This window comes from Bidens hawaiensis, unplaced genomic scaffold, assembly GCF_021521415.1.
Source record: "Bidens hawaiensis isolate Kalapana, Puna unplaced genomic scaffold, B.hawaiensis_p1.1 tig00025981_1, whole genome shotgun sequence".
NCBI classification, from domain to species: domain Eukaryota; kingdom Viridiplantae; phylum Streptophyta; class Magnoliopsida; order Asterales; family Asteraceae; genus Bidens; species Bidens hawaiensis.
In genome coordinates, this window is record NW_027494176.1 from 200,121 (window position 1) to 227,869 (window position 27,749).

At 34.8% G+C, this 27,749-nt stretch overlaps 2 pseudogenes; one reads left to right on the forward strand and one right to left on the reverse strand.

Moving 5' to 3' along the window:
• The window catches only part of LOC143572629 (putative boron transporter 7), a 32,271-nt pseudogene extending 22,611 nt beyond the window's left edge, over nucleotides 1-9,660 (forward strand).
• Nucleotides 9,661-10,556: 896 nt separating this feature from the next.
• On the reverse strand, nucleotides 10,557-11,023 carry LOC143572646 (ethylene-responsive transcription factor ERN1 pseudogene; annotated as a pseudogene).
• Nucleotides 11,024-27,749: the final 16,726 nt, after the last annotated feature.

Below are 27,749 nucleotides of genomic sequence, written 5' to 3' on the forward strand. Positions count from 1 at the left end.
GATTGAACTTCATATTTTTCTTTTAAGTAAAGGTACGTATAGTAAAAAAAACATATGAAATGTTATAGGGGTAACTTGAAATGAGTGAAACCCTCCATATGAGATGGAGGGATTGAAGTGCATATTTATAACATAGTAACAAGATAAAGATGATGATGTTCTTCAAACGGTTCTTTGCTTGAAGTACGGTAACTTCAAATTCTAGCATGTTTTTAGAACGCAAAAGTCCAGGAATAATGGCTATAACACGATCACACATGAGCTAATCTATCCATCCTAGAAATTTTTGACACATGGAACCCTGTAAGGTATATTAAATTTAAAAAATGACAAATGAATTAACAAGGAAAATTAAGGTTCTTACAAAATGTGGACATTAATAGAATTTACGTTCAGGATTGCGATCAGTACAGGATGGGCAAACAACAACATAGTGACCACAAGTGCAAAGCCATTAAGAATTTATGATGTAAGGTTGTATACTATCAATTAAAAACTTAGACATATGTATACCTTAAAGACTCACACCATGCTGCTTTATAGAATCTCTCGTATCTGTTCTTCAAAAAAGTGTGTACGCCATGTGACCAAGACCACACCCGTGAGCGTGCCAAAACTGAAAATTTGGAGTTCAATCCTTCCATCTCATATGGAGGGTTCTACTTATTTTCAAGTTACCCCTACGGCATTTCATATTTTTTTAATTATACGTATGTTTGCTAAAAAATGAAATATGGAGTTCAATCCCTCTATCTCAGATGAAGGATTTCATGTTAAGTTGTCATGTGGGGCAAGGGAGGAATCTTGGATTCCTCCATCTCAGATTAGGGCCGTTCAAACCGCTCGCCGCTCGCTCGGAAATTGATCGAAAAATGCTCGCTCGTTTTTACGCTCAATTGAAAACGAACCGCTCTGCTCGGGTCGGTTTGCAAACGAGCCAAGCAACGAGCAAAGGTCTGCTCGGTTCGGTTCGGCTCGAATATTTTTAATATATTTTATATATAATTATATATGAACAAATATATAAATATATAGACAAAACACATAAATATAAGCTTACAATTATTTTTACCCCTTAAAATTTTTTATATTCCGTCAATTTTATAGTTTTATTTGTTCGATTCAAGTTTTTGGAATACTAGAAATATGTTTAAATGATCATTATATCTCACTTCAAACTTCTTTTTTAATAAAATTTAACAATATATTACATGTTTGTCTAGAAACTGGTAATTTATTTATAAAATATATTATTTACAACCTTCAAATTTGTTATTTATTGAAAATTTTAAAGTGAAAAAGAAATAAATAATGCTCGAAAATCGCTCGACGTTCGTTCGAAAAATGCTCGATTCGATTTTGGCTCGTTTCGGTTTTCGCTCGGTTCGAATTTCGGCTCGTTTCGGTTTTCGCTCGGTTGTAAATGAGCTAAGCAACGAGCAAGCCTTCGCTCGGTTCGGTTCGGCTCGTGAACAGCTCTATCTCAGATGGTGGATCTAGTTATCTGACAAGAGTGAGTTCTAGATGTCTGACAAGAGTGCTAATAGGTTTAAATGGTTTTGAGGAAAGAGTTGTGTGTCGGAGAGGCAAGAGTTGAGGGTATTGAGATGATTGATGCCAATTATTTAAATGGTTTTGAGGTAATAGATGGTTTAAGTAATACGACAGTGTGAGATCGGTGTGGATATGTGTACTTGAGAGGAGTACACATCCCTCCCTAAAAGGTTTTAATAAATTTACATAGGTCTACCGTTTCTTTTTAACTTATATTATTTCTTGTGCCTAGATTGTTAACATTGATCATTAACCATGTTAAAATTGGTATAGTTGAACTAAAATCACCGTTAACAGTTAATAATAGTTGCTAGGTGATTTGTGTAATCGGTGCATTTTATACACACGGTATTGCATATTAATATGATGCACTGATTTTCCTAAAATATATATAGCTACTTTTTGGTTTTTTAACTTAAGGTTTAGAAACGAAAATTCACTGAAACAGCTAACCAAATAAAACAAGAAACTTATATTGTGAGCTATTTATTTTCTTAGAATTGTTCACTACATCAATTTATTTAATGGTAAAATCAATGATGACGTGAAATAAAACAAGAAACTTATATTGTGTACGTCAAATCAATCTAGGAGAAATTGGTTGAGCTAACAACCAAGAAAACAAAAGAAACAAGTGAAGGCTCAGTGATGGTTCACATGATAGGGAAAAATCAAGAAAGTCAACAAGTGGCCGGCCCACGAAGAGATGGAAAAATCATATTCATTAAGCAAGGCACGTGATACACGAGTATTGAGTTTTTTTCCTCGCATTTATTGCTTTTCCTTTGCTTATTTACTCATTCAACTTTAGTTTTGTGAAGAAACTTGAGGCTGTTTTGTAGTCTGTTAATACTTAAATTGGTAATTGCTTTAATATTATCTTGATTATGTTATTAGTCGATGTATATTGAATAAGTCAACATTGTTAGACTCGTTTGTTGCGGTTAATAACCGTTCAAACTATTTAGCTGTTCATATCTATGTGAATTATGAACTGTTAGTTATTAAATTTCGCAAAGTATTTCATGAACTTAAAAACAACTGTGATCATCCTTTTAGTTGTTTACAAATCAAGTTCACTATTAATTATGCTTTTTTAATCAATCAATCAATTCTCACAATATCAAGTTTAATTAAATTAGATATATTTTGTTTAGACGATTGCAAAATGTGCAGACCACACGGGTGTCCACTGCAAATTTGCCACCACATAGCGTAATCCAACAAAATGGTGTCGACTACGCGGGTGTTAGAGATGATGATTTTTTTAACTGAAATAAATATCACGTAAATTGATCGTTATCATTTTTCGAAGAAACGCAATTACTTGTGCAAAATTATTTTTAGAAATAACTTTTTTTATATTAGGAGAATAAGCATTTAAGTATGATCATGTGAAGGAAAAAATGATTGAATAAGGGTTGTCGATTTATGACACGGACGTTTTAACCTGACACGACACGATACGGGTTTTAACAGATTTGTCTTTGAGCTTAAAAGGTTTCGTGCCTTAAATATGTCGACATGTTTAAGACATGTTTAAATTCATGTCCTAACAGGTTAAAGACCTATTAATCTGTTAGTAAAATGTGTAGATTTTTATTTTTAAATATATATATATACACACACTCCTAAATACTTAAACCTAAAGTCGTACTTATAAACGACATTTCACTAATGTCCCTCATACCCGATATTAAGTTTTTTATGGATGTTATGTATTTGTAGTCTTTTGTTTCAAGTATTTTATGGATTTGTGGTTATTTGTTTCAAATATTTTATGGATTATCTAGTAATTAAGACTTTTATGTTTGTTTTGAAAATTTTAATTTCGTTACACATGTATTATTCACTGTGTCTTTTAACTGGCCTTAACATGTTAACTTGTCACTAAACAATTTGTGCTCGTGTTTAACACCCCAGGTCATCATGTCTTATCGTGCGGTGTCCGATATGTTATTATCGGACCTAGATTGAATGAGTGAAATTTATTGAAAAGTTTGTTTGTTCAAATTAAGTTAGTTAGCCCCTTTTTAATTAAATTTAGTAGGTCATATAGCTAACTTGTAGTCTACATTAATTGATATAGTTCTTTTTAGAACAATGAATTTCTTGTATATGCTACTGTATTCGTTAAATTTGTGGAGCCACGATGTCCCACTCTGGTTAAACTATGTTGTCTTTACCGGTTCCACGTTGGCTTTAGAGTTTTGATTGGGCGTTCCTTCGGGAAACCATACCGACGACCGCCACTTGACAGTCAGTGTGTGTGTCATTACAAGAGCAAAACTCTCTTGCATAACACACGGTGAGACGAATACCCGGGTGGGCTCGGGGTTCGAACTGACAATATTTGCACAAGGCATAGCTCAAATCTTTCATTGTCAATATTCACCCAAAAATAACATAAGTAGGATTCGATCTTGAGTCTCCATTGAAACACCAAATCCTCCGTTGAAGCACCAAATCCTCTTATCACTATGCCACAGATAAGGGATATTAATTAGTTGATATAGTTAATTTCCACTTTTGGTGTTTATACATGTACATAGTTTCCACATTTTGTCTATATATACTTGGTTTATACGGCACCACGAATAAAGAATGTCAAGATCAAACTGTGATGGCAAATAAAATAGGTGAACGCTATGATTATCGGGTGTCCCCCACCAATGACAAAGATGTTTATATCATTTGTTATTAAAGCATTACAACGATAAACTTATAAAATAAATTGTTAATTCTAAGTATTTCTTAAAACCTCATATTTTTTCACAACAATAAACTTTCATAAAACTTATTAATAAAATATTAAAACTATATATATATATATATATATATATAATATGTATATATACGTGTACTTGTTTTCATCCCCCGTATTACGGAGATTGTTTTATATTATTCGATCTAATATTTAAATATTTATTTGGATTTTTATTTTTATTTATTATAAGAAATTTAATAATATACTTTGGGTTTTTTGGATGAAAGAGTTTCACAAATAAATAAGTTGTTATAACCTTGTTTAAAAGCTATGGGTTTGGTGAGACACTGAGACCCATGACCTGCTTATTTTTTTATACTATAAAATTATTTTTTAATTATAAATAATATTTTCTTTAATTGGATATTAATTTTGTGAGACCCATACCCGTGAATTCGGGTCAAATATATAAGAAACCTCAATTAAAAATAAAACAGTCTGATAGTTTAAGAGAATGTAATGGTGTTTCGTTTATATATATTTAAGATGTGAGAGAAGAAGAGAGAAAGTGAGACCACAATGTTGCTCCTCAAGTTTGTAGACAAGGACTTCACTTCACAACCACAACAACGAAGTTTGTCAAACCTTTGTCTATATGATATTGTGATGTCACATAAATCCAAATTTTGGAATATGAAGCTTGTTGTGAATGCTCTAAACTTATGACAATTCTGTTAATATTTAAATAAGAAAAAAATCCTTTAAACTTTTGAAACAAATTGGTGATAATTTCGTATACAACGTGAAGCAATTTTTAATTACTTTTAAGTGTGAGGGCAATCAAATTGATTGATTAACTTGATTTTTGAGTAAATCATAAACTATAAGGTTCTTGATTAAATTGGAAGTAGGCTATCGACCCATTACGTGTTTTCATGCTTTTAGGCTATACGAAGTGGTCCCGGATTCCATTTCCCTCAATTTTTTTTCTAAAAACAGAGAGGACCGGGGGGTTGTGGGTTTCTCGGATCCATTTTCTCCCACTTTCTCCCAACTTCTACAACTTTCTACTTTGCTCCCCTCACCACCAATTTTTTTCACATAAACCGATGAGTACTTCATTGATTTCGATGAAACATCATTCAGGAGAAAGCGGAGGACGGTGTTTCCACCCGATCCTGTTTTTCCCACCACCTCCCTACGGCTCCCACTCTGTGTGTTCTTGTGGTTAAAACCAACTTAGAACACTTCTAAATTGCACAAATATATATATATATATATATATATATATATATATATATATATATGCAATTATTTGAATCAAAATTGATTGGGGTATGACGGATATAGGTTGAAGTTTTTTTGATGGAACACATTAACACAAATGGGTGAAAATGCAATGGAATGTGAACATAATGATGTTTAAACATTAGGGAACTTCTTTTGTAGGCAATCCAACTATTACATGAACATAATTAGGTGTTTTGATTAAATTACTCTAACTAAGAACTATATGAATTTTGAATGACTTCATATTAAATTATTTAATTTTATTGAAAGTGTCTTGTGATAATTCTTCTTCTTCTCTTTCTTATTTTTATTATTATTTATTTATTTTTTGTAATCGAACAAACACATAAATATGTTAATGAGAAAAAGGTTTGTAAATATTTAATGAGTAAAATGTAACCAAACGTAATGAATTACAACTTGGAGATGGATTTTGATGGAATACGTTTAAAAGTCAGTTATATGACTCAACTACGTAAATGATAAACTCGAGTGTATTTGAAGGCATTTGAGTATGAACCGTTGTAATAAGGTATCAAATAATATATATAATCTTGGTGTATTAAATGTCGTCCCTTCTAGGTTAAAAGTTCGAGTGTCACTATGGATTGTCAAATCTTTTAATTTTACACTTATGATTTAAAAATGACTAAACACGAGAAATCTTGTTTATAATATTAACACGCTATTATCTTTTTTCTTTTTAATACACTTGGTTTCTTGTTGTTGAAATCTTTTAGCAAGGTTCCACAGGTGCTCATGGTAATTTTTAGCCTCTAAGATCGAAAGCTTTGTTTTTAATACCTATAATTGCTTTTGCTATTAAAATGAGTTATAATACAACTTGTTTTCTGGTTACCTGTCGTATTTTATCGTTTGTCTTTGGTAAATATTCAAATACGACTCAATTTAGTTTATAAATTAAAGAGAATAAAAATATAATAATAAAATAAACTAGTTGTTTCTCATACTTTGCTTTTAGCCTTTATACGTGTAGTTTAATTATTATTAAGTTACTTTCATAATATTTAAACAAAACCATTACGGCATTCATCCATCGGGTCTGCACCGTCGAACGGCATCATGCACAACCATCGTCCTCCGGCAGGCAAATGCATGCCTGATCATATCGTATCATATCATAGCGTATTAATTTTGTCGACGTAAATATCTCCGGTAAACATCCGGCCTGTTAACTTATTGTTATTAATTCATTCATACGCACATGAATGCCTCATGCATGTATCTATATCTATATTCAGATGGATGTTTTGTTCTAAACTTGCATGTTTTGTTTGTACGTATATGCATGTCCATGCAGATGCATATATAACAAACATTAATTAATTAATTAGCTTGCTAGGGTTCTAATGTTAGCAGCTAGTGCAATTTAGCCATCGAAAACATTTTGGGAATAAGATGGTCAAATGGACGTACATTATAGCAGAGTTTCTATCAATAAAAATTTATGTTGTATAACTTTATAGTTTTAAAATGCTTCTTTGTCTCAAAAGATTTTTTTTTTGTTTTTGTTTCTGAGGACAGATGATATCTTGAGTGCAGTAGAAACTCTCACTTCTACTGCGATATGTGGAATTATTCATTCAGTTTTCGGTGGACAGCCGCTTTTGATATTAGGTGTTGCGGAACCTACTGTAATAATGTACAGTTACTTGTATAGTTTTGCCAAAGAACGACCCGAGTTGGGGAAAGATCTGTTTCTAGCTTGGGCTGGATGGTATGCTCTTTTTCAGCCTTGTTTTTAATGTATAAAGTTTGATTAGTTAATTAGTTATCTATATATTACCTTTCATTTATACGATAATACATATTGTTGTTGTAATTAGGGTCTGTGTTTGGACCTCTGTGATGTTATGTGTTCTTGCAATACTCAATGCTTGCGCGCTCATCACAAGATTCACAAGGATTGCTGGAGAATTATTTGGCATGTTGATTTCTTTATGCAAGAAGCTGTTAAGGTATGCAAATCACTTGTTACTATATATTTTGTCTTTACTTTAGGAATATATGTTTAACTATGTTTATATATATATTTTAGGGAGTACTAAGTGAGTTTCATGTACCAAAAGGAGAAGATGATACAAAAGAAGAGTACCAATTTCATTGGTTATATACAAATGGCTTACTTGCAATTATTTTGGCCTTTGGTACCCTCATGACTTCCATGAAGAGTAGAGATGCCAGATCTTGGTCTTACGGTGTAGGTAATATATACCAAGGCATGCACGTAGTGTTTGAATTGAAGCGATTATATTTGATATTTGATATATTTTTCTTTTCTACCATGTTGACAAGAACAGGGTGGATGCGCGGTCTAATAGCAGAATACGGGGTTCCACTTATGTTCTTGGTGTGGACTGCAATATCTTACGCAAAGCATCGAGAAGTTCCTCGTGATGTTCCTAGACGGCTATTCTGTCCCCTTCCTTGGGACGCCGGGCCTTTATCTCATTGGACAGTTATCAAAGTATAAGCGTTATAAAGATATTATTATTAGTTTGAATTAATGAAGTAGTTTTCTGAATTAGATTAATGTTATTGCAGGTAATGGGGAAGGTTCCAATGGTTCATATTTTCACTGCATTAATACCGGCTCTGATGATAGCCGCCTTGTACTTTTTCGACCATAGTGTAGCTGCACAAATGGCACAACCGAAAGAATTTAATTTAAAAAATCCATCTGCTTATCATTATGATTTACTCTTGCTTGGATTCATGGTAACTATTAAGTTGTGTCTTGTATATCGTCGTTTACATTTCAACGGTTTTCATTGATCTTGTGATCGGATGTTTCTTAGACTTTGATTTGCTGTCTGGTTGGAGTCCCTCCATCAAATGGCGTCCTACCACAATCACCCATGCATACCAGGAGTCTCGCAATTCTTGAGAGACAGGTTTGATATGCACCTTGAAATAACACTCTCGAAAAAAAGTATATATTTTTTTCATTCAACAAATGTCATGACTCGTGTTTTCAGATAATGCGGAAGAAGATGGCAAAGTGTGCAAAGGAAGGCATTAAGATGGAAGCAAGCAAATCCGAAATCTATGGAAAGATGCATGCTGCTTTTGTTGATATGGATCCTCATAAAACAGTATGAATCATCATTCGCATATTTTGTTTAATTAATAAACTTACATATTGCATAAACGATGTCAATTTATTTTCAGAGTCCTGTAGACAAGGAGTTAGAAGACTTGAAGGAAGTTGTTTTGGATAATGAAGACGGAGAAACCAGGGTCAAGTTTGACCCGGATGTACATATTGAGGATCATATACCGGTTCGGGTCAATGAGCAAAGAGTAACAAATCTACTGCAGTCCATATTAGTGGGCTCTGCAGTCTTTGCTCTGCCTGTTATTAGAAATATACCTACATCTGTTCTATGGGGATATTTCGCTTACATGTCGATAGATAGCCTTCCCGGTAATCAATTTTGGGAAAGATTCTTGCTCCTTTTTATCCCTTCGGGCAGGCGTTTCAAGTAAGTCAAACAACATAAATCCTCAAAAATAATTTGACTTCATTATTCATTCAGATTTAACTTTTCTGTGGTAAATATGGGACAGGCTCTTAGAAGGGCCTCATGCTTCGTATGTGGAATCGGTACCGTTCAAATACATAATGACGTTTACACTATTCCAGATTCTATTTTTCTTGCTTTGCTATGGAATCACATGGATACCGATAGGTGGTATATTGTTTCCCTTACCGTTCTTCTTGCTAATACCCATACGAGAGCATGTTCTCCCGAAAGTGTTCCCTCGTGAACATCTTCAGGAACTAGACGCATCTGCATATGAAGAATTTACAGGGCACTCGGGTTTTATGAGTCTTTCACGAAGGGTATGCGTTTATCTTCTGGTAAATAATAACATTTTGAAGATTATATGACATTTTAACTATTGGTTTGAAGGTGTTTGAACACGGACCCGATGGATCTGAAAATGATGACATGGATGACTTCTATGATGTGACTTCCCCGGAGATATTGGATGAAATGTTCACCCATAGAGGAGAGTTGAAGCGAAGATCAAGTTTCAAAGAAAAACAGAATCATGTTCGTAATTCATCCGTTCTCTCTTATTTCTACTCAATTTTTTAATTTCGTTACAAATAATTAGTGTGTCAAATACGGTTAATAATGTTATAACAACAATTTATGCAACTTTATAATCGTTACAGGTAGACCCTCAAAACGATGATTCGCTAGCCTAGAACAGCATGATGTAAATGATTAACTAAAGATTTGTAAGAATAAAGTTAGCCTCATAGAGGTGATGACAAAGAAAAATGAAGCAGCTTAAGGGAATAGGAGAAAAGACAATTCCGGCCCATGTAAATCGTCTCCGGATAGTTGGGGCTCTACACAGTAAGGTTTTTTAACATGTTGTACATTCAACTTTGTATATGTGACACATTATTTTTAGGTGTATAGAAAAGGAAACACATGTCTAATATATGATCATTCATATTTTACTTATTTGAATATGGATATATATTTTTTTTTATAAATTAAGTTGGTTAACATATAAAGAATTTTTAATCCTAAAAACTGTGTTATGTCAACCTAAAACTGAATTCACAAAAACAAAGGGATCCCAGTTGGAAGCATTGGCTGCAACATTATTAGCAGACTGAGCCGAACCGCAACCATCCCAACCATAGTCACTCTGCACCATATTATGACCCAATGGCCAGCCCCCAATTCCAGATAACTGGCTTGTTGATGCTTGGTTAGCCTCGGCTGTAACCGGCCACAACAAATCTATTAGACTCGTGTCAAATAAGTTGCTTGCAATATTTGAGACTTGGTTGCTTGTGGTTGGAGTTGCTGCTAGCCATGGGATTTCAGCAGACCATGGCACAGTTGCTGGCATCAGAGGCTCATAACAACATTGCAAACCGTCATAACGGTCCTGGTTTTGATCCTGATGAGCTGGAAAGCAGTCAATGCTTGCGGGTTCAATGCTAGCTAGTTGTTCAGGAGGTGAGGGTGCTACCTTGATTGGTGCTTTTCGCTTTCTTGTATCGGCCAATATTGGCTGTAACAACATGCTATTCGTTTGGGCATGGTTCGAACCGTTCCTTTTGTATAACTTAGCTTTAAGTGCACCAAGCAGCCCGCCCTTACCACCCTCCAAACGACACGCTTCTTCAAACGAAAATGGCTCAGAGTTCTCGGGCAAACAAGGAAGAGCATTCACACTATTGGGCAGTTCAAAGTTGGTGCGCGCGTTAGCCCCACTCAAAGTTCGTGCAGCTTGGTCATACGCCTGGGCAGCATCCTCAGCTGTATCAAAAGTCCCTAGCCATAACCGAACCTTTTGCAACGAGTCCTTGATCTCAGCCACCCATCGCCCTGATGGCCGTTGTCGCACCCCAACATACTTTGGATGTCCTCTAGAGTTTGGCGTCTTCCGTCGTCCCTTAACACCAAAGTTAGTCATTGTCTAGTTTTTGATGGATCATAGTGATGGATTCTTATAGTGATAATTGGAGCCTAAGGAATCTAGGATTTTAATATGTGGACAAGTTAGAACAAGTCATGAAGATGGTGTTTTTATTGTTAAAATTGCAGGCCATGGTTGATTATACCGACAGGGATATATCAAATCAATCAATCAATCATACCCAGTGAAATCCCACCAATAGCATAGCTATAAGTAGGGTCTAGGGAGGGTGGGGGCACACCGTACCTCTATTCACATGGATAAAGAGGTGGCTTCCAGAGAGACCCTTAGCTCTAAAGTACATATGTATGAAGCAATACAAAGGAAATCAGAGTTCAACAGTAGCAGTAGCAGTAGCAGTAGCAGTAGCAGTAGTAGTAGAGAAAATATTATTATGGTGTGTGACTAAAATCAGGTAAATAGAAGCCCAAAGGTATTCCTTTCTCCCTAAAAATCCTTAACTTTAATTCTACTTCTCCAAGAATCCCTATCCTCAACCATGTCCTCGGAGAGGTTTAGGTCTATCAAATCATGTTTAATCCTCTCATCTCAAGTCAATTTAGGTCGTCCTCTACCCCTTCTCCCCTCTATAGTAATGTTTTCTATGGATCTAACAGGATTCGTCGTTTGTCTTCTCTTCACATGTCCAAACCATCTCAATCTCCACTCTCTTATCTTGTCTGCTATGTTCGCTATCCCTAATCTCTCCCGAAACACGACGTTTCTTATTCGGTCTAACCTTGTGTGCCCACACATCCAACGTAGCATTCTCATTTCTGTTACCTCCATCTTCCGCACTTGTGCCTTCTTGATGGCCCAACAATCTGTTCCATATAGCATTGCAGGTCTAACTGCAACCCTATAAAATTTTCCCTTTAGTTTAGTTGGGAAACTCTTGTCGCACAATATACCTATGGCTGCTTTCCATCTATCCCATCCTACCTGAACTCGATGGGTCACATCACTGTCTAATTCCCCATCGCTCTGAACAAATGATCCTAGATACTTGAACTTCGTTACCTGCGGAACCACCTGCCCTTCAATGGTAATGTGTGCGTCCTCATTGTCATTTACCCCTCCAAAAGCACAGTGGAGGTACTTCGTCTTAGATCGACTAATCCTTAAACCTTTTGTCGCTAAGGTTGTTCGCCACTCCTCAAGTCTCATGTTTAGATCTTGTTTTCTCTCAGCAAGTAACACAATATCGTCTGCGAACATCATGCACCATGGGAGCGTCCCCTGAATCGACTTTGACAACTCATCCAAGACTACTGCAAAAAGAAACGGACTCAGCGCTGACCCCTGGTGAAGACCTACCTCTACAGGGAAGAAATCAGTATCACCCACTGGCGCATGGACACTTGTTGCACTCCTAGTATACATATCCATAATTATCTCTATATATTTCCTGGGTACTCCTCTACCTCCAAGCACTCCCAAAGCACCTGTCGTGGCACATTGTCGTAGGCCTTTTCTAGGTCAATAAACACCATATGCAGGTCACGCTTCTTCTCCCTATATTTTTCCATCAATCTTCTTATAAGGTGTATTGCCTCTGTGGTGGAACGCCCCGGCATGAATCCAAATTGGTTCACCGTAACCTGAGTTTCTCGTCTAAGTCTAACCTCAATGACTCTTTCCTATAGCTTCATAGTATGACTTAGTAGTTTGATTCCTCGGTAGTTACCACAACATTGGGCGTCTCCTTTGTTCTTATAGATAGGAACTACAACGATGCTCCTCCATTGGTCTGGCATCTTACCATATTTAAGGATACTATTGAACAGAGTAGTTAACCACATGACTCCTTCCTCTCCCAGAAACTTCCACACCTCGATGGGTATGTTGTCTGGGCCAACCGCCTTAGCCCTACCCATCCTCCTAAGTGCAGTCTGCACCTCTTCTCGTGTGATCCGTCGGCAGTAGCAGTTATTCGGTTGTTGTCGTTGGGAGGTTGTGTTGTCATGTTCTTCTTGGTAAGCTCTCCTGGGGCGTCGTTAAAAGCTTTGTCATTAGGGAAATCTCTTTATACCGGTAATTCAAAAAGTTTTTTTGTACGACAAACAAATAAGTCCTAAAATATAAGTCCTAAAATATCGGAATAATCAGAATGGATTTTACTAAAAAAAAAAAGTCTCAGTAATTTGTTAATATCAAAGTTAATCTAAAATGAACAATTGGCAGTCCCTATTCTAATCAATATGAAATAGACCCTTCATTTTAGAAAAAGAATTCTTCTGTTTTTGGAAAAAAGAAGAATCAAGAAAAAAATACAAAATTTTTTCTTTCTTTTTAGTATATTTTCACTCAAATTTTGGTGGTGGGGAGTCTTCTTTTCCCCATCGACCTTTACAATTACAAGAATGAAAAATTTTTCATGAAAAAATTATGGAAATAGGTTTGCCATCTTAGTTTGATGTCTTGCTCCTTGACTAGTACATGCCCATCTGTATCCTTTATGAATTGGCCCTAGATCTTGCCTTCTACACTCCCTGGCTTTGGCAATCTTAAACATAGCATGTTCCCCTCTTTTGTTTCTAAACGTTCATACATCCGTTTATAAGCCGCGTTCTTTGCTTCCGCCACTGCCTTCTTCGCCTCTCTCTTGGTCGTTTTGTAGGTCTCCCTCAATTCCACGCGCTCCTCCTCATTCGTGCACCTCATAACCTCCCTAAAACACCCTTGTTTGTCCCTTATCTTATCTTGTACAGCCTCGTTCCACCACCAAAACTCCTTATGCCCACCTGTCTTTCCTGTTGTGACCCCGAGAGTCTCCTTTGCTATTTGAATGATCTTTGTAGCCATAGCTTCAAAGATGACATTAGAAAGAAACAGGGATATATAGTTTATATTAATATTAATGCACAATAATGACATTAGAAAGAAACATACAAGTAAGAAAACAAGGTTGGTGTCTTTTATAAAATAAAATGAAGCCAAACAAATTTAGTATAGAATTTGTAACTTTTTAATATTCACTATACTTTTCAATTATGCTAACCTTGTATTAGTTTGACACTTTTCATTATGTTATTACAAGTTTTTATGCAGTACATGACTCATGTTAATCTTGTGTGAGTACTACCCTCTACAAAGTTAAAACAATGAGAAAACTCATGATGGTACTGGGTTTGATGTGCAATTGAGGGTCTGGTCCATAAGGCCCAAAAAGCTTTAGAAATGTTTTTATTATCTGTTTTGAATATATACAACAAGCTATTTAGAGTTATTATTATTGTTGTTATTTTTTTACTTAAAATTGTAACTATGTCTAGTTATCATGTTAACTAGGACATTGGCCCGTGTTATACACAGGTGGAAAATATTTCAAACGTTATATATATGTAGATATCATAAAAAAATTTATCTTGTTCTCTGTAAAACCACACGATGTAGGAAAAATATGTATAAATGGTGGAATGAGATCCTGTTATATACAAATCATTGAACTGCTAAAATAATAGTCATAGTAAAAAGGGAACGCAAAATCAGTTATAAATAATTAATTGTGGTCAAAATCGGATTTTAAAGGAATTGTTAATTATGATAATAGAAAACATTAATTAGTGAGGTTATGATTTTAGAAAATATTAATTATTATGTGGTAATTCTATAGATGGAAACCGGATGACTTGGAAACCTATGTTGACATGCTAGTTGAAGTTCATGTGATATTTTGTATTGCTTTAATAGTATAGTAAAATAGTCGTGACTTACTTTTGTAAAATTATAAAATTATCTGTTATATTTGGAATTTGTTTGGTAATGTTTCATGGAATATCTTTATATTTAATTTTTAATAATGGGTGTTACACTAACACCATTCATCTTACACAACTCAATTTTTTCACAAATAGTTAATGATGGATCTTTCACACCAACATGGCAACATCTTCTTCCAACTTAGTTAATGACTCCATTGATTTCAATAATTAAGACCATGATATGAACGTTGTGAGAAATTTTAGTAGCGTAGATATGGAGATTGAAGCTTGAGCGCGGGGAATAGTTACACTTAGTGAATGTATGAAAGTTGGCTTGATATGATAAATGGAGTCTGAAATGATCATTTTGGAGGTGATATAACGGAATATGTTTTCATTTGTTAGCAGCTACGTACCACTTTGTGAAAATGTTGTTATGATAAGGTCATGAAATGCACTTAACGTGAAAATTATCAGAGTGTGTGGTGATGTTTTTTAGGGTGGTCATGGTCAATGGGAGAAGAAACAAATCTTCTTCTTCGTTTTTTTTATGTTCTTTAGTAAAATAAATGAAAAGTGGCTATCAAAATATGTAACATTATATGGTGTTGTAAGTGCATACAAAAAAAATCTTACAATGTGACAAATAGTTAACATCAAATCTTTAGTTTTTTGGACACGTATCAACTAGTTGTTTGGTTAACTTTAGGAAAACCTCTAGTAAAATGAAACTTTTGTTTAGATAGAACTCATCAATTTAATTAGAAAAAATCTCCAAACTTTTGCAAAACAAAAACTTCAAGTGTATTTGTCAATAATTTTATATTTTAAGTACAAAACATGCACTTTTAAGACCGGTTATTACAAATCTAATTTAAGCAAACAATTAAACTACGATATATAAGCACCTATGTATCCATTACTTTTAAATGAAGTGAACGTTTAACCCTTAAACAATCACATAATCTTCTCACTTATTTTTCCACTCTATTCGATCAACACCCGATACAAACGTTTATACAATCTTTACCTACTTTTTACTTAAAACTAGCAACAGTGCCTGCATGTTTAGGGGTGGATCTACAGTATAAACGGGTGGTTCCCCGAGTTTTGAAATAATAATATATTTTTATATAGAAAATAATAAAGGAACCACCTATAAATTAGAAAGGAACCACCTTATAAACAACTGAAGTGCTTGTCTAACTGGTAACTTTTTGGTTTTGTAACTCGGAGGTCGCAGGTTTAATTACCGTTTTTGAAAATGTTTTTTTTACTAACTTAGCCTAATATCATTTAGGGTTGTAAGGCCTTGTTACCGGTGCCTCACTTTTGACGTTGGATTTACTCATAAACACAGTTCTAAATATCAGAGTTAATTAAAACGTTCGTGGAATAATATAAACTGTCATACATTCATTACAAGCATCCATAACTCGCCTTTTAAAAACATAATATAAAACATAGTATCAAAACATCACGACAAATCTTCAGATGTCAGCCTCTTCAGTATTGCCATGTGTCTCCCTCAAGCCAGCTGTCTCAGTCGATTAGCCTGCGTGCATACTAAAAGTCAGCTACGCTGAGTGAGTTCTAGTTAATCAGGCAACGTACAATACATTCACATATTTACATATGCACCCGAAGGTACATACCTTTCTATTATCTTACATACTTACGTACTTTCATTCTTTCTTTCATATTAACATACATACTTTCATTCATACACATACATTTTAAAGAGCCTTCCGCCCTATAACCTTCGCCGATATTATTAGGGTCGGTTCCCTACATTCGCCGACATTATTAGGGTCGGTTCCATACATTCGCCGACATTATTAGTTTCGGTTCCCTACATTCGCCGATATTATTAGGGTCGGTTCCCTTGTTCTATCACCTTTCATACCTTCCTATACATTCATAACTATCACTTTCATACGTTCAATCATCATCCATACATCATATATATGTCAATCATATCTTTATACTATCCCTTGACGGCGCATGCAATATCCGAAGATCGTTCATGCGTCATCAAGCATTCATTCATACATAAATCATATAAGGCATACACTTACCACTTAAGATAAGTGTATTAACTATCATATCGAGTATGCACACAGCCCCGAAAACATAACAAGGAAGTGGGGCTAGAAACTAACCTGGATGCGGTTACGTTCACCATTAATGGTAATCCCTTTCTTCAGTTACGCACGGCTGACTGTATAATAATTACACGTATCAATTAACTATCACTACTCATATCGTCTTTCTAGTCTTAGTTATTACCCACAACGAACGGGAGTCCGGGGGCAACGCCCCTGGTAGCGGGGTTCTAGGGGCGGCAACCCCTAGCGGGGTCCAAAGGGCTGAGCCCCTGGCTGGGATCGAGTTGCCAGGTCAGCTTGGAAAAATTTTTGTTTACATTAACTATCTTAACATATTTTCCATTAGGATTTTAAGTTATTATTTTATTCATCTACTCATTCGTTAGCCCGATTCGTGGTCTAGTACTGGATTACTTTTACTTAGCATTTTAAGCGAACTTAACTTAAGTGAACTTATAGCAGCGAAGTTAACCATAGGCGAACTTGTGTCCAGCAAAGTTAACCATAGGCGAACTTGTGTCTAGCGAAGTTAGCTGAAGGCGAAGTTGCCCAGCAGCAGCTACGTCTCATCCAAAACTGCCATAATCATCTCCGTTTTAACGTGAAATCTTTGGATAGGATATTTAACCAACCCGCGATCAGTCCTATGGTCGTTTTTTGGATAAGATTTGGCCCAAAAACGCATAAAGTTTGGACCTTTAAGCTCAATACGTTCAATACTAGTTTTAAGGGTTCATTTAATCGAGCCGCACAGGTTTATGGGTTCATTAGTCTCGTTTTAGCATCAAGTTTACAACTTTACGTTTCGTTAATACCCGATCTATTCTCGTTCTAAGTTTCAAGGCTAAACGTTTATAAAAACGTAAACTTTAAAGGTCAAGAACATACCTTTTGTGTTCGTTTGGATCTCGTTTAGCTTGTCTTTGAACTCTAGATCTTGTATAAGCTTCTATAATAAAGATCTACACGAACTAGCGTCCGCTTGATCTCGGATTCCTCTCAACTCTCTCAGCCGCAAGTGTGTGTAGTGGTGTGTGTGTTTGGAGTGTGTAGGCAAATATGGAAAGATGGAATGAGGATTAGGGTTTTAGGGTGGTTTAAGGTGTATTTATATCCTTTAAAGTCCATGGACCTAAGGCCCATTACTCTTTAATCCTTTTTATGTCCATCATTCTTCTTTATTTAACACAAATTAATTATTTAACACACGACAACTTAACGCAACTCTCATTATTTAATATTAGAATATTTAGGATGTTACAAGGGTTTTATAATAACAACACATACACCACAGTCCACAAAACACACAACGCCTCTCCCAAACTCCCTTGATCCTCTTCAAACCTACCACTCTACCAGTCAGTCGTCCTCGTCACTCCGACCACCGCGGCACCCCGTCACTCCACCGCTACCGTCTACTCTTCCTCGAATCCTCCCACTTTGAAGGTAAGTTTACATTCGTTGTTAAATGTTAATTGTTCTTGACTTCTTGTTAACTTTTCTTGATTGTTAACTACTTAATTGTTAAGTTATTTGCTAAATATAGTTTTAGTTTGTTAGATTGTTGGTTTTAATTTGTTAGTTTGTTAGTTTTTGTTAGTTTCTTAGTTTTTAATTTGTTAGTTTGTAAGTGTTGATTTGTAGGTATTATGAATATCAAGAGATATTTGTTAGTTTGTTAGTTTCTTAGTTTTTAATTTGTTAGTTTGTAATTGTTGGTTTTGATTATGTAATGAATTTGCCCGAACCATTGACCCGACCCGAACCTCAAACCGACCTGGATTTTTTTATACCCGACTCTATGAAATTGAAACATCTAAAAGTAGTGTACCACCTGAAAAAAATCCTGGATCCGCCACTGTGCGCGTTGCTACGGGTTCACGCAAATTATCCCCTCGTATTGGTTTGCAGGGTTTAGTGTGGTGTGTAATACGTTATCAGTGAGAACGTGTTGCCGCATGTGCATATGGTTTGTTTGATTTTTTATGCGGGGATGCGCACTAAAATATTGACATGTGCATATATATTAGATGCAGTGACTGATCCAGAAAATTTTGCCAGTGGGTGCCAAAAACGGTCAACATAGAACGGGTCAAGTCAAACTAAAATGGTTCAAACCATAATGGGTTAGGTTAAATGAAATTACATTAAATAAACCACGTATAGAAAGTAAGCAATAAATTTCCCCAAAACACAATTACAAAATATATATTACAGTTGATAAAAACCTTTGCATAATTGTTACTGCCCAAAGCATTCTTATGTACAAATAAAAAAAATTAAGTTAAATAGTGTATAATTATAAAAAAGAAATGATACTCTGATTACTATCATATTTTGGTCCAACTTTTATAATGGTCTGATTAAACTAACAAAATATATCACTATATTAATAACTAACTGATGAACTTAGATTATTTAATTGTCTAACCACTTCATCAATTAGTTATTAATCTAGTGATTTATTCGGTTAACCAAATTAATCACTATATTAAAAACTACACTTGCGTTTGAAAAGTTGGCTCGGAAAGTTGAGTTTGGGACACTAAAAAAACACGAATGGGGCACTTGAGGTCTTTAAACCTAATATAGTAAGAAAATACGAATTTGAGAGGGTGCATACGCTCCCCCTAGCTCAATACTGAATCCGCCCATGATTAGATGTATCGTGTTTTGTGAAATATTTATTAACGAAGTAGGTTTATGGGTTTAGTGTCAACATAAAGGATTGAATGTGTGTTAACTTAGTTAGAGTTGAAACTTAATCAGGTGATGAAAGAAACACTCAAATTAAAGCCACAAAGTTCTCGGTCGATGAATTATAAAAATGGTAAAGTGGTTTGCATACGTGATTTGATTGTACTTAACTTGTAGAAATAAAATGTATTTTATTTGTAGAATTAACAAGGGTCTCAGTAAAGACTACCCCTCATGCAAGATCCTGGGGTCTGATGATCATTTGCCTAGCAATGACACGGAAATCTGGATTACTAAGAATAAAGTGCAACGCAAAAGCAGCTGATAAATGTTATCAAATATCAACAAACCTCGCTTTCAACAACATGGGCCACTGGGAAGACAATTGCAATAGGGAATTAATCTCGACTTCGTGCATTTCACATTTGAGAACCGCCTGTAAATAAACAAAAATAAGTTATTGCACAAGCAGGTCATGAACTGACTATGCAGAAACAACATGACCATCAAGATACCACGAAAAAAGAACAATTCAAAATATATCTTTGTGACCCCTAACACTAAATTAGAAACAAACACTAACTTACAACACAAATCACCATAAAATTGCAACTAGACCTCAAACCAAAATTCATTACACATAAATCAGATTATGGTTTTTTTACGTGTTAGTAACAGATCGCATTTCAAAGGTGCCTTGACACTCGTTTAAACTCAAATCGTCCGGTTGTCAATCCTGATTTTGACACTAAATCGCCTTCATATTTTGACACCTTTTGCCTTAAACACCACGTCAAAGCAGGCCCGAAATTTTTTTTGTATGAACTAAACATTTTTTTTTATAAATTCAAAATTGGTCACCACCCATTTCAATTAGAACCAATTTGTACTTTTTTTTTAAATGACACATTTTGACCCAAACTCTTCGCTTACAAACTCGCAGACCTGACATGACTGACGCTCATAAGACAATATGTATTGTTGTCTCAAGTAACATTAGTAATATATTTACATTAAAGAAAGAATAAATATATGTTATAATGTCATACAAACGCGATCGTTAAATTGTTACCTCTATGTGAGCTGCGAGTTGAAATCAATATTTACGTGCTAGTTGGTGCACAAAAAACATTGGCATACACATGTAGCAGATCAATAATTGGGTGACCCGTTCACGAGTGAAATTTGACAATTGACAAGTTTACCAGCTAAACAAATAAACTACAAGATTATTTTGTTACTATATAAAAGATGTAAATGTGGAAATGTGGATAAGGTAAAATCAAAATATGGTACTACATAAAAACATGTAAATATTGATAAGCTAACATACACATAAGAAAAGTCAATATACAGTCATATCGTACCAAATCTTCTTGAAAGAAACATAAATACAATGGTGCCAATGTTGTACAAAATCAAAACCTTGGTACTGGTTTACTATTATCAGTTATCTCCATTTTTCCCATCTTATATTTTGCCTGCTATACCAAGAATGAAAAAAACAAAACAAAATAAACTTAGTAGTTGATACATGAATTGTCAATGAATATAAATCTATCAAGAAATCAATTGTGTTGTTGATTAAGGGCCAGATTGCGGGCCATGGATTGTTGTTTACTAGCCACATTCTAGGAGATCAGTTGTTGGTTTTTATCGATATGATATAGTCTTTAATTAAGTCAAAAGAGTTGCATACTCGTTTTCTTGTAAAAGGCGGTTTTGAATAAGTTAGTCATAGTGCAGATCCATAAAAGAATTAATTTAGTTATAGAATCATTTACCGTATATAATTCATAAGCTGCAAATTATAAGTAATTTATATGTTTTAATGTTTGGGTTATAATTTAACAAACTCAAACTTTCATAATTTATAAACTCGGTTCAGTTTTTTTTGGTTTTAAGTACAAGCAAAACCGGAACCAAACCTAAACTTTGGTTTTTATAAAAGCATAGAACCAAATCATCAGTTGTTTCAAATTCAATTTGGTTTTTTCACTATTAGTAAGTTGTGTGAATTAACAAAAAAATATTCAAAGTCCGACCTAATTTTTATACAACTCTTTTGAAGTAAAAGTTTAAAACATTACCCAAATCAACTCATTCAATTATAAAAAAAATGTTGAAAGTTTCAACTTATAGCATACATAGACAATTAAGACATTTGGTAATATATACCTGCAACTTCAACAATAGTTTAGTGTTTTATGGAAATCATTGCAAATCACCGGAGAAGCTTCTGTCCTGAAAATTCACACATAATCAAAAAACATTAACAGATAATAGACATTTTCAAAAACAATTACTGTTTCATAATCAATATAAAAGATTACTTAAGTAAACATGCTTTAATACTTACCATATCATGGACCTTAGAAATATAAAATCTCAAAATATTGTTTCGCTTCACGCCTCTTAAGATTCAATAAATTCTTCCATAAGCTATGAACTCCAGCTAATGTCATTAAACGTTCATAGTAAGGGGGGTGTTTGGGATTGCTTATTTTTACCAACTTATAACTTATAAACATTTGGAAAAGTAATAAGGTGTTTGGGTTTGCTTATATTATGAGAGGAAAAGTTCCATAAGTTACACTTTTGTAACTTATTAACTTTATGAAAAGTTATAAGGAAGTAAAATAAGGAATCCCAAACACCCCCTAAATCGTCCATGTATATAACGTAACAAAATTCACAAGTCGACTATCAGTCAACTGTTTAACAATTTAACAAGCATCAGATTTGATATTATACATTTCATAAATTCTTTTAAGCCATTGATTAGATATTTATACCTTGTTTTACTAAAACTTTTGAAAAAAGTAAACCATTGTAACTGCAGTATTCAGATGCCATAAACAGTTCATTCAAGCTTAAGGTATAACACATTATCATGAAGAGTCTCCACTGCTCCTTCAAGCTATCTGAAATCAAGTTCAACACGACTCAACCTAAAACATCCAAATAAGTAAATATGACTGAATACATTGATCACATAAAAATAAATAAATGACAGATATATTATATCACTCCCTAGATTTATGTAGTGGAAAGTAGGATCATAGATTAATGTGAACGTACCATTCTACAAGCATAGGTGTTGTAGTAGTAAATCATCAATCAGGCCTTTATTTTTCTTCTTCAAAGTAAGCATCGAAAGTAAACCAACTAATTACATATTCTAATATATATACAATTGCGAAATTGATGATAAAATCGAAAGTAAAGTTAACTCACCAGGACCCGCTTCTAGAGCGATGGTGCATGTGCAGTAGATGGCGCTTCAGAGTCGAGAATGGTAAAAGACGACGACGACGACGACGACGATCATGGTTGAAGAAGGTGGTACCCTGAACACTGGGTTGGGTGTTAAGGTTTTATAATAGGGCAGTGACCTGCCCCGTCGTTTCATTTGCCACAGTTAAAATTGCACCATTCAATACGAAATGAATACCATCATTTAAAGAGGCCGTTCAATTTTGAAACCGATCAATTGATTTCACCAGCGACGAGAGGTCGGTTAGCTCAGCCTTGATCATTGAATTTAAATACTACAGGTATTATAACCGTTCAGTTCACTGATGACACTTTAATGACTTTAAACTCCTTATTAAATTGATATGCTAAAAGTAGTCTAATAATTATTAACTAAATTACGCTAATCTAGACACTAAGTAATACTTTAACTCTTAAACTACTAACCAGCAAGTGTACCAGTCGACTCTAATACAACTAAGTAAGTCTGAATATCGAACCCACGAGACTCTGTAAATTACGAAACTAGCAAATTAGTCTCGACTAAGACATGACTATTTAATAATATTGTTTGAGGGGGGGGGGGGTTAAACTAAATCTAAATAAACTAAAACAAAACCTAATTAATTAAATAATAATAAAACATAGTCATTACTTAAAACCTAATTGATTAAATTATTAATAAACTTAACCTAATTGATTAAAATAAGAAAAACTATTGAAACACTTATATTAACTCAGATGATGAAAATAATTACCTAGGCTAGAATCCTCATGCTGAGGCAATCAATTAACTGGAAAACTTAAATTATGAAACTGGGATCGTAAGATAAACCCTCGACAGAAAACCCAAACATGACCCTTGACCTCCAAGAAGACACATATGGATTTCTAACAAAGGCACACCAATTTTATATTAAACTTCCTTACGTTTATTTAATTGCGTATGTCTAAGTATCTTTATGACGAGATCCTACCTTACAGTGCGGAAATCAAAGATAGCTAAGTAGACTCAATTGACTTAATAGAATAAGCTGACAATCAAACCTAGACGGACTTCTTACGAAGAACTAATTCTAGCAATCCTGACCAACAAATATCTATCAAGAACCTATCACCATACAGCTCTCTAGGCTAGCAGCTCACTTTGATTTATTAATTAGTTTTATTATTTCTATGATCTTAATGCATATCAATCATAAACTAGTCAATAATACATAGTAAATGACCTAACAGAACTCTATCCTATGAAACAATCAACAAGGGCAATGTGAAACAATAAATCCAAGTAAATAAAACCAAGTAATCATACGCATCAATTAACTCAAACTCAACACGTTACTTAAAGCATAAAATCCATAACGAAAATAAATCTCAATCAAAATCAAACCGAACAAAGGTTCATCACAAGGTAGTTTATGAAGGTTAGCATAGCATCGTGTAATCTAAATCAAACAAAATAAATAAAACCGAAAGCATGGTGAAAATATAAAGAACGGGAAATCAGAGATGATAAAACCCGTAATCTTCACTCGCGAACGTCTAACTCTTCACCGGCTGTTCTCGTGCCTTCCAAACCTCTACAAAACTCGAATAATAGCTCTCTAAACTCCAAATTCGTCTGGTGGCAATGTTCAGGTTAAAGTTAGGGATGTTTATATACTGAAAACGGGGCCCAACAATTAACGAAAACGACCAAAAAAATAACATCAGTAGCATCTAGGCGCCACGCGGCCTGTGCCCCCTGGGGTCGCGCAGCGCGGCGTGTGGGAGTGAGTGGCCAGACAAACCAGCCTGGCCTGAACGGTTCCTTCCGGACGCGTTTCGGATCCTCGTTTTGGCTCTTTTTGACTCGTTTACTTCCATTACATACGAAACATAAAAATGTTAGTAGTATACAAATCTCGACTAAAAACGAACATAAACTATTAAAATATTAAACAAAATATGCACGGGAAACATAAATATTTAGCATTATATCAATCATAAATCCTAATGAATAGAAGAGTAATTACACAAACATGAGGCTTTATCAAGTTGCACAATATGCTTGAAGAACGAAAAAATGTAATGACAGATTATTTTTTCTGCCCAATTATGAAATGTCTTTTTTGTCCTTGTCATGCAATTATGAAATTACCTTAGTGCCTATCACTCCTCCTTTATATAGAATATATATATATATATATGTTGGGGGGTTAAAATAAAAGGCAGAGTGCGTCTAAGAAGTGTAAGAAGTAATCTGGTGCGTTAGATATGTTGCTCTGATGGTGGATATTGAATGTGTGTTTATTATGCGGTGTGTTTTATTTTAATCGTGATGTGTTTATTGTGCGGTGTGTGTTTATTAGATATGGTGGTGAAAACACACTATCTACACTTTTTAGGAAAAATCTACTTCTTATTATAACCTAATTAATTACACCTTAAACACGCCCTTATATCATTAATACTTACCTATACGCACGTTTATATAATTCAATAGCCTTTTATAAGGGTGCAAACGAGCTGGGCTACTCAAGATCGACTCGTGAAAAAGCTTTATCGAGTTGAGCCTAAACAATTATGAGGCTGAGCTTAAGCGTGAGCTTAAAAGTAAGCTCGTTTAATAAACACGTCTGAGGCTGAGTTTCACTTGTTTAGCTCGAGCCGCCTCGTGAGCCTAAACGAGCCTATCATTCTTATAATATATATATATATATATATATATATATTTAATAGTGATTAAATATATATAATGCAAAGAAAAAAAACTAAATAAAATATATTATGTTATATATAAAAGACAGAATTACAAAAATTGTCATTTATGTTTGCACCAAATTTCACTCGTTATCATTTATCTTCAAAATTGAAATGTTTTATCCTTTAGGAGTCAAAATGTTACCGCGTTTGTCCTTTAGCCCTAACCCCGTTAACTTTTCTCGTTAAAACAGTTGCACATAAGGGCAAATTGGTCATTTCATCCGTTCATTTAAAAAACAGTATAAAAAATTAAAAACTTAATGCGTGTATAATATATATAGATATAATATATTGATTTTATTATATATCCCCTCCCTCTCCCTCTCTCATCTCTCTTTCTCTCTCTCTCCCGCTCTCTATACAACCAGCCACATCCGCCCTCACCTTCCACCACCACCACCACCACAACCACCACCAACACCTATTACCTTCACCGTCGTTCATCATCATACCCACCAACCTCCCATGTAAAAATCCAAACCCTACAACCGACACAACCTGAAACCACCCACCAACCATCGCCACTGCAACCACTGTCGGCATCTCTCTTGGTTGATTCTCTCTCACTCTACTCTCTCTCTCCGATATCCGTCAGGAATAGCATAACATATATGCATTAGTTGTCCAGCGACCACCACCGCCTCGTACCAATTAGTTGGGTAGAAACATGTAAGATCTAAAAGGATCACCGAAGCTGATAAAAGAACCGGAAGAATCCAACAGTTTTTATGAGTGGGGTTAAATCCATTCGGAAGCAAGTGATGATGTTTACTAAATTAATTTGAACTTTAGTTTGATGATTAGGTTTAAAGTGTGGTGGATGAAAACATCCAAATTTAGGGGTGAGAAAAAAACGGTTCGGAACCGTCAGAATCGCGGAACCGAAACCGAACCGGTGTCTTATAACCGCTAACCTGTGTTCTTGGTTCTCGGAATTTGCATTAAACAGTTCGCGGTTCGGTTCCGGGTAAAACTGACGGTTCTAGACTTGGAACCAAAGAACCAGAATATTAAAAACGTTTTAACTAAATTTACCAATAGACATTTTTATAGAGTAACTTATTAACTCGCATCCATTCAATCATTATTTAATTTAAATCTTCTTTCTTTGCGTTCAAGGCCTAACAACCATGATCAATTTTGATTTGAGCTATCAATGTAATTTAATATAAAATGATATGATCTTCTTTTAATCTATTGTTGTTAATGATTTATTTAACTTCAACAATTAGGTTTTAATAAAAAATATAACAGATGTTCATGTTGTAATCTAAATTAATTTTACAGTGAAAGAAAACCATACAATTACATAAACTTGTTTTATAATTTGCAAAGTTTGCACAACATATTTAATAAATATACAACGGAAACGGTTCTGGCCAGAACCGACTAGTGAGAACCGTCTTTACCGGTTCTGAAACCGAACCGGTTTACTATAATAGGTTCCGGTTCAAGTTCTAATTTTTAGTCATTTTCAGTTCCGGTTCGGTTCTCGCGGTTCTGAACCATTGTACAACCTACCCAAATTTAAACCTAAACCTAGATTTGATTGTGATTTGAAGGTTACGTCAAGTGCTAAATAGAAGGTTCCTAATGTGCAGTTTAAGAGGACAAAGTGTGATTTTGATTGGGTAGGTCTTTTATTAATATTTGGATTTATGATGCCAGAAAACAAGTTGTAGCCACCAAACTCCGACGATGGTGACTGGGTGGTGTAGTGGCTGGTGGGGTGCTGCTGTAGTTTGTGGTGGGTGGTAGGATCTGGTGGTGGTGGTGAGGGGTAGGGGTGTTCGCGGTCCGGTTTTCGCGGTTTTTGGGTCAAACCGTGAACCAAACCATTACTAACGGTTTTGATTCTTGTAAACCAAAACCAAACCGTTGGACTCTTAAACCGAACCGAACCAAACCATTAGTTACGGTTTGGTTTCACGCTTTGAACATATTGGGTTGTGTATACTTTGCAAAACTTAAACATGTCTAAATAAAATGTGTCCACTGTCACATTTAAACACAAGCTATGGAGAAATATAACATTAAGATAACTAGCTAAATACATCAAGTTACATCAAGTTAACTAGTTGTCAAAATAGTTAGTCATGGTAGTCCAAATAAATCAAAAAAATGCCAAAATATATAAAAAACTGAAGGCATTAGCTGCAATCTATCTACATTACCAGTTTATATTTAGTTCATATGTATATAATATAAATTACC